Source organism: Arachis hypogaea, chromosome 4 (genome assembly GCF_003086295.3).
Source record: "Arachis hypogaea cultivar Tifrunner chromosome 4, arahy.Tifrunner.gnm2.J5K5, whole genome shotgun sequence".
NCBI classification, from domain to species: Eukaryota; Viridiplantae; Streptophyta; class Magnoliopsida; order Fabales; family Fabaceae; genus Arachis; species Arachis hypogaea.
Window position 1 is genome coordinate 4,115,183 of NC_092039.1, and position 9,341 is coordinate 4,124,523.

At 30.4% G+C, this 9,341-nt stretch overlaps 1 long non-coding RNA gene across 1 annotated transcript; it reads left to right on the forward strand.

The window, feature by feature from the left end:
* Positions 1-931: 931 nt before the first annotated feature.
* On the forward strand, positions 932-2,060 carry LOC112795850 (uncharacterized). The gene is made up of 2 exons (XR_003198976.2): positions 932-1,081; positions 1,190-2,060. It is a non-coding gene; the product is annotated as an uncharacterized lncRNA (long non-coding RNA).
* Positions 2,061-9,341: the final 7,281 nt, after the last annotated feature.

Consider the following 9,341-nt stretch of genomic DNA (forward strand, 5'->3'; position numbering starts at 1 on the left):
ATATCAATTAGTTTGCCACTAATTAATACACACATGTATTATAAAATTTTTTAACAAAATTGTTTACGTTAATATTATATTTATGGCAACTAGAAACATAAATTTATATTTAATTTTTTATTATTAATATCAATATCAATTTGTCACTAATTATATTTGATTAAAAAGTATATTATAATGATTGACAATTAGAATCACTGATAATTAATATAATTATTAAAATGGTTAAAATATTATTAATAATTGATAATTAATTTAATTATGCATTATATATATTATAAAAAAGATATGTTTTTAAAATAAGTTGAGAAAAAAAGGGTATGTATACTAGTACCAGAATGCACCACATCAGCCTTTTTGATGGCAGAATAATATTTGTTGTAGAATAATATAATGATTAATGAATTTAAGATACAAAATATTTGTTATATTATTTAACATATAAAATAAACAATTTAAACTATTATTTAGGATAATAAATATAATAGTGCAAGTACTTATTTATTTATTAGTATTAGAAAAATATATAAGTAGTATAATTTTTTTTATAGAAAAACAATAATTAAAATTATTAATTAAGTTAATTACATAATAAAAATTATAGATAATTTATTAAATAATAATAAAAAAATTACTGTTTTTAGATACTACAAAGTTTATAAAATAAAAAATAATTCTAGTAAAAAAATATGATAAATTATTAATCAATTCTGAATTCAAATTTTAGTAAAAAAATAAAAAATATTTTAAATTTTATCTCACTATCCAAAATTAAATATAACTAATGATTTGATTAAATGTATTTCGAGTAAATGACATCGTAAATTTAAATTAACTAATAATTAATATCAATTAAAACTATTTCTATGGTCAGCCTCCTCTATAAATTAAATCAGTAGGTGCCTTGATAATTCTATCTTTACAATATCAACCAATAGTGATTAGTTGATCTTATTCTCATTCTCAGACACACCTAATAATTATTCTATACAAATAATTCTCGTTATACAGAAAACAATGAAAAATCAAATTATATCCGCTTCTTTTATTATTTTATTTGTTGTTTTTTTCTTTGTTTCTGGTATGTATTACTAAGTAACATTGCTTATCATCTATTCATGATTCATCTTTTATCATGTGTTCTAGAAATAATTAATTAATAATAAATAATATTGTTTTATTGTTGCAGATGGTGAATTATTAGTAGAAGCACAGCTAATAAAGCGATGTGAAGTGAAAGAGCGCCTTGATCCATGCACTCAGGCGAGTTGTCACTCGTTGTGTGATAAGCAGTTTTCAAGTATCTTGCAGCTTGCAAAAGGCTATTGCCTGGGTAGCAAAATCTGCAATTGTGTTTACTACAGCTTCAACATGCATTGCCATATGCCAAAGATCATTTGATTTGATTTGCTACATTATTAGCTGCCTTTTGCGGCCCTTTATATATTACAGAAAAAATTTTAAATGTGTGTGAAATACTAGTATTCCAGTAATTTTAAGGATTGATTTCGATTATTATATATTTTAGAATGAAAATTAACTATTAAAATTATTAGAACATCAGTCTTTTAAAAACATTTGAAATTTTTTCTTTATTATAATAACAAATCCGCAGTTGTATATACCACAACTTCGAATAAGAAAGATTTAATAAAAGAGCATATGCAAATTTATTTTAAAATATTTTATTCAAAGACAATTGTATTGTTAAAATTAATTATTGTTCATATCATTTAATGAGGTTATAAGCTAAAAAGATTTAAAAATCATAATCTGACACCGTTAGAACCAAGTCAGAATAATAATCTATAAAACACTCTAATACTTAAATCAGTGGTGTTTTAGGTGATAGAGTGAACAGTTTATTATCTGTTGAGTTTTTCTTTTTTCTTTTATTACATCTCTCTGTTATAACTGTTATTAGGTATTTACTATCTTTGATGTCATGATTTGACAATCTTGTAAGTTAATGACTTTATCAGTTTTAATAACTTTGTCGTTAGCTAGTAATGTCGTTTTTTCATTTATTCATATTATCGTTACGCCATTTTTGTCCAAAACACTATCCCAACTTGAATTTGTTGACTTAACGATTCTGTCAAGAATACTCGAGTTTAATAAACTACACTCAAATAATCTTTTTCTTTGGTTACATTCACGAACCATCTCAATAAATGTTCATCCAAGTGCTGAGGTCACGAATTAGATAGATCCGGAGATCCTAAGCGAGTGATGTTAAAATCAGGTTGGGACGGTGACTTGCTAATTTTTTTTCCCTTTTGTTTTCCTCTTCTGAGATCTTGGTTTTGACATTTAATTGCCTTTAATGCTGTAATCAAAGCATTTATTAGCATTTAATGTCATGATTTGGCTACGTTATGAATTTATTGTCCTTTATATCATTTTCATCATTTTCTAATTTAACGAGATCATGACATAATGATGCCGCTTGGTGAGCATTTAATGAGTTTTATTCTTATTTTGAATAATGTCTCAATTCGAGTCTTTTAACTTTTTGACTTAATCAAAAGTAGCCGAGTTTGTTGAGCAAATCGAGCTTATTCTCAAATCAATCCTTGCTGAGGATGAGGTTGATTTCGTCTTCCATTGTCCCAACTTCATTAGGTGGGGATGGTGAGTCTTTAGTATTGGACCTCGTTTAAGCAACTGACATCTCCCAGGCTTGTAGCTAGCTCTCGAGGTGGAGATATTAGAAGCTTAGGCAGCGTTTGGTTTGAGAGACATAGACACTGAGATATAGACACAGTGGTACACGGTGACACATGTCTGCTGTTTGATTTGGTGAGACACAGATTTTCGAAGGACACGGGAGGACACGGATGGATATGGAGACATTAAATTTGTGTACCTCCAATTTGGTGAGACACTAAGACACAACTTGTGAGACACTAATTTTTTACTCTTTTACCCTTATTGAAATTTTAAAATTTGTCCTCTTATCTCTCCAAACCTTTCTTTTTTCTCTTTCTCTTTTAGATTCTATAACTAAATTTATCTTTCTATTTTCTTCAAAAAGATTGTATATTTAATTTTTTATTTATTTAAATTTTGATTAATCTTTGATAAATTTTGAGCTTTAGTTTTTTTTTAAATTATATATTTAATATTTGAATGATAATTTAAGATGATATTAGAAAAAATAAAAAATATTAAAAGAAATAAAAATTCAATGGTGATGACATGTAGTGTTTGGGATACTGGATATACAGTAATAATAGTAAAACTTGTGGTAGAATGAAGGGTAATTCAGTCTTTTTAAAATATGTGTGTCTTGTTCTTTATTTTTACCAAACACAATACATAGACACAAATATTTTATGTCCATGTCTTTAATGTCTATATCTTTGTGTCTATGTCTCATCATATACATCAACCAAACGGAACCTAAGGTCACGACCTCATTTGGCTGCCTTTTGAAGGAATTCTAGTCTTTTGAGTTTGTCGATAAATATCTAATAACTGAGGAGGCGAAATCGAGCTTGGTTCAGTTGCCTCTCCAAGATACCCTACCTTGAGTTTAAAAGATGCTTATTCGCTTAGCAACTTATGTTAGAGATACCGAGAATGAGATCTTGAATCTCCTATCTCAATATGTGAACAGGGAGAAGGAGCTTAAGAGTTTTACAACTTAGATTAAGAGAATCAATACTTTTCTCGCATCCTTACAAGAAGAGAACATCACCTTTCAAGAATTATTGCTTCCAAAAAGGTCATCAATGGAAAAATTATTTAAACAATTTAATTTATTTTTTGTAAAAATTTACTAAGTTTATTGAACTCAGTTATTTTTACTTTTTGTATTTTGAACTTAGTGTTTTGTGATTAAAACATGTTTCGTTCTTGTATTTTATATTTAACACTTTTCATGTTTAATATTTTGAACTTTTATATTTTCAGACAAATTTATTTTATAAACTTAATTTCCTTTGATTGCTTTTTTATTTACATTAAGTTTAATAGATTGTATTGTCTTCATTATAATTGTGCTTTAATTTATTGTACTATTTTTCTTATATCAGTGCGTTTTAAATCGTGTAATAACGTTTAAAATAATGATATTAAAGCATTTAAATAAATTGGCATTATGAAATTGTTGTGAAATCAAATGCTGAATTCATATAAAAGATAATGAGAATTATAATTAAAAACATAGTGGGGCCTTGTTAAAAACCTAAACTAATAAAAAAAGAGTATATCATATTCTTTCATCGATACTTCTTAAAAGTAGTACATTTTGAGATGAACAGCATTTCATATTTTTGGAATTTTGGTATTCTCAAGATTCTTTAACTTGTATGCCACATTCTTGAAGTTTTTTTACACCCTAAAGAGTCCTTTCCATTTGGGGGCCAATTTTTCTAAAGTTCTCGAAAACTGATGTCAGTATGTCTCAATACTAGATTTTCTAGTTGGAAGTTTTTGGATCTTTGGTATTATAACTCTGTCACTTTCAGCTTTAACGCATGTTTGGCCAGATTAGTTGCCGACCTAACTTCATCAATCAGGTCTTAGCTCAAATAATTTTCCAAGTTCATGAGCAAGAGCTTGATGGAGATTTCTATGGAGTTTTCACCTTTGGAGTAGACGTTTGTCCCGAGTTCTCGATTTTATTAGGTAAGAGAGCTGGGGTCTTGGGTTTGGTACACACCACCTTCAAGACGTTTTCATCTCGTATATATTCCAAAGTAATTCGATGAATTTCTTTCATCGACTTTACATTCTTGGAAGTTAGGCCCTTACTAAAATCCCCTTCTAGTAAACTAGCAATGTGATGCCAAGGCATCTTAGGCTAGTTTCACTAGCATTTTTCTGTTAGTTTTAGTTGTTTTATGCATTTTCTTGAGCTTAAAGTAACCAAGAATGGTTAAATGAATAACAAAGCAATGAACCATCCAAACAGTATGATTTTGATGCAAATTCCATGAGTTTTTAGTTATATTACTTGAATGCTATGAATGGAAGATTTCTCATGAAATTTTGCAAGACTTTGATGCAGTTGTTTAGATGACTTCAGGGAAGAAGAGGCTAGGCAAGGAAGCAACAAAATCAATAAAGGAAGTTTGAATATCACATGTGGAGTTTAAGTTCCAGTTTAAGCTTAAACTGGAACTTAAACTGCCAAGCCATATAATGCTGGGAACTATCAGTGGCGTTTAAGCTCCAGTTTAAGCTTAAACTGGAGCTTAAACGCCAAAATCATGAAAGCTGAGGAAAGGCTGAAAGTGGCGTTTAACCTCCAGTTTAACCTTAAACTGGAAGTTAAACGCCAGAAATGAGAAATGCACCAGGGAGCCATTTCCACGTTTAAGCTCCAGTTTAACCTTAAACTGGAGCTTAAACGTGTTCGACCAAAAGTCTCCTCCAGGGTTGCTTTCTTCATTTCCACGTTTAAGCTCCAGTTTAAGCTTAAACTGAAGCTTAAACGTGTTCGACTACTTTACCCTCTAGGGTTGCTTTCTTCCATTTCCACGTTTAAGCTTCAGTTTAACCTTAAACTGAAGCTTAAACGTGCTTGAGTTATACCACCTCCAGGAGTGTCCAACGTTTAAGTTCCAGTTTAAGCTTAAACTGGAACTTAAACGTGCTTCCACAAAAGGCATCACTGGAAGTGTCTGGCGTTTAAGTTGCAGTTTAAGCTTAAACTGCAACTTAAACGCCACTATTTGAAAAGGTTTCTGGGCCAAAGATATTGCAGTTTTAAGTTAGCATTTGAGCACAAACATTAACTTAAACGTACTTTGGTATGAAACCCAATTGAATATCATGGTTTATGGGATTGGGCCTGAAGAATTGATGAGTCTGGAATTTCAATTTGTTGAGTCATGTGTCATTACTTGATTATCACTAAGTTGGCTCAATGAATGTTACAGAATTGGATCAGCAGCCTCATCAGGATTATGGATCATAAACCCAAAGCAAAAGGAAATCAGGGAAAGGCCTCAAAGCCCAAGAAACACAACAGAAGCTCAATTTAGAAAGTGTATAAATAGGATAGAATTTAAGTTAGTTAGAGGACTTTTGATCATTTTTTCTAGTTTTCATACTTTTTGTAATTGAATTCAGAGCTATGACTCACTAAACCCCCTTTCATTGGGTTAGGGAGCTCTATTGTAATTCAATGAATCAATAATAGTTTTTATCTTCTTCTTCAATCTTTTCTCTTGAATTTTTGTTAGAAAGCTTCTCGATCTAATTCCATTGGTTAGTTGTCTTGGGAAAGAAACTATCCATAATTGGAATCCTTCGGAACCTTGGGAAAGGAATGGAGGATTCATGCTAGAGAAGCTTTCTCACAGTGAATTGGATTGGGGTTTGGATGGATATTGTGACATGTAATCCTACCAAATTGTGGTTCATGAAACTGTGTGGTATAATCAGTGATCGAGCGTTATCTCTTCTTATGAACATTTAAACCAAGGGATTGGGAATTTGTTTGTTTTTAGAGAGAATTGGTGAGCCAAGGGATTGGGATCCAATCATATAAGATTGCCAAGCAAAATTCAATGAACGCATTGGTTGAGGAAGGGATAAAAATGTTTTGATTCGGAGATCTCAATATCTCCTGAAACCCAATGAATTCCCCATTTCTGATCTACCACTTTCTCTTACATTCTGCAATTAAATTCATGCAATCACCCTGATCCCTTTTTAATTTCAGCAATTTAGCTTCTCGCTCTTTAATTCATGCAATTTAAGATTCCGCAATTTCAATTTCTTGCCATTTACGTTTCCCGCCAATTTTACATTCCGCAATTCTCATCTAAATCTTGATTCCGCTCAACTAGAACACACTTCTAATCCGAATTGCTCACTCAACCAATCCTTGTGGGATTCGACCTCACTCTATTGTGAGTTTTTACTTGACGATAACCGGTGCACTTGCCGGAAGGAATTTTTGCCTATCGTGCAATTTCCTAAAATCGTAGCATCACAATGAGATATAAGCACACGCTTTCGGGAGTTCGTGTGTTCACTTCCAATAATGCCTTGTTAAAGCGATTCAAGACCCAAGTAGTATCGAATGCTTTCTTTCACTGTTTGTTCTACACCAAGCAAAAAAATCTGATGCTTGGCTTGAGTCCTTCTAGTTTTGAAGTATGCAAGAAATTTCGTTCTGATATCAACAAATGAGAAAATAAATTCACCTGGAAGAAAGGGTGTTAAACCATGCCATGGCTGGTTCTGATAGCGCTACCAGAAAAGTCTTGCAGCGGACTGCATCTCCAACCTCTTCCAATGCAAGTTCGTCATTGCCTCAAAAGCATCTACCTGCTTCTGAGGATCTGACTTTCCGTTGTACTTCAGATCAGTCAGTTTATCGAAGTTCTTTGAAAACTTCACTTGTAAAACGTGTGAAGTGAACGGTGTCTGCTCCATGATAACATGATCTTGTATGCTCCTATGCTTTTTAGGACTTAGACTTCTCTGCGGAATCCTTCTCCTTCTAGACTGAGTAGAACGAGATTTAGTTCTGGATCCTCTCCCATGATCACGTCTCCCTTTGTCATGAAGTCCTTCGATAAAAATATTATAATTATATTTGCATGAAGATGATGAAAATACTATAATTATTTTATGATGAAGACGATTTCTTTTGATAAGTAGATGAGAGATGGTAGAATTTAATGTTGACATGTTATAAAAGCATTAGCATTGTTATTTCTTAAAATAATTTTTTTTATAAATCACGTTTTTAAAGTGTAGCTAAATAAATATTTTCTTGAAAAATGTTTTTAATATTTTTATTGAAGTAAGTACTAAATAAACTTTAATAGTTTTTATATACTTTATATACATAATAGTTTAAATGAGAAAAAAGATAAAGAAAGGAGAAAGAGAGGGTTTCTTAATTTTAGAAAAAAATATTTTAATTAGAATGAGAGAGTGTCATATAACGTATTTGGTAATAAATTTTAGAAATTGTGCCATATTGATTAAAAAATAAAAAGAGATAAAATAAATGTAGAAAGAAGAAAAAAAATATTTAATTTAAAAAAAATATTTTATTTTAATTATAATGAGATAGAATATGATATGACACCCTTTCCATATCAAATTAATAATATATAATAAATTTCAATTTTAATTACAATAAAAAATGTCATATGATATATTTTGATTATTAAATTAATAATTAGTAATAATATATAAAAGAGATAGGATGGATAGAAAAAGAATTGAAGAAGAGACACAGAAAAAGAAGAATGAAAAAGGCGAAACCTCCTTGATTTTAGAAAAAAGATTTCAATTCTATTATAAAAAAAGAGTGTCATGTAGTATATTTTGATTTGAAGGTTCTTGATGACCTAAATAAGGGGGTTGAATCTATAGCCTTCTTTAATTTGATTAACAAAGTCTCAAACTAGAACTTATAACTTAGCTTCTGTTTGGTTTGTGTATTGGATTATGCATGAGACAATTTTGTTTTGTCTCATGAATCGTGCAAAACAGAGTGAGAACTGGGAAGAAAAAATGACATAGCTATGTATCCTTGTTTAGTTGCCTAGTGCCACAACGTTGATAGAATTTTCACTATCTTTTCAAGTATTACATACACCAATCCCAAGGACTCAACATAATCCTATTAGAGATACATCAAGCTTCAATATAAATTTTATTTGGCTATGTAACTACCTAAACTCAACACACTAAGTGCTTACCCAACTTAGCAAGAAATACTTCTCAGGTACATGACACAAAACAGAATACAACAAAAAAAAAATCTGAAATCACTTTTGGCTTTTCTCTTCAAGTATTTTTTTTTCAGCCTTTTTTCTCAATGACTTTTTCTCAATGTCTCTCTTTCTTGACTTTTACCATTGAATGAATACAAAGAAAGATACAACATTGAAACAGAAATATAAACAGTAAACCATGAATGAGATGATGATTCACAACCTTTATGCTATAAGTTGAACTAGATTTAGCTCTCTCTAATGAAGCTCTCCATCTTGGCGGAATATTTCTTTAATGTAGAAACACTGTCCAAAACATTGAACTCTCACAAGGAAACTCTCAATAAAACTCAAATTCTGATTTTCTCTCTTTGTCTTCAAATGAAGATTAATTTTCTTTTTGTATCTTCCTTGAGTCATGGCTAGGGTTTCTTTTCCAAAGTTAACTCCTTGGTTCTTGAACTAGCTGTAAGCCTTTTTACCCTTTCTTCCTTCAGACTATAAAATTAGGTATTTAAAATCTAATTTTTAGTCTTAATCGAAGAAGTGAGTGTAGTAAAAAATTGCTTGCTCAATAAGTTCCCAAATTCAAATTCTTAGATTTGTGTTTTGACTCTAAAAAATATTTACAACCATTGATTCACA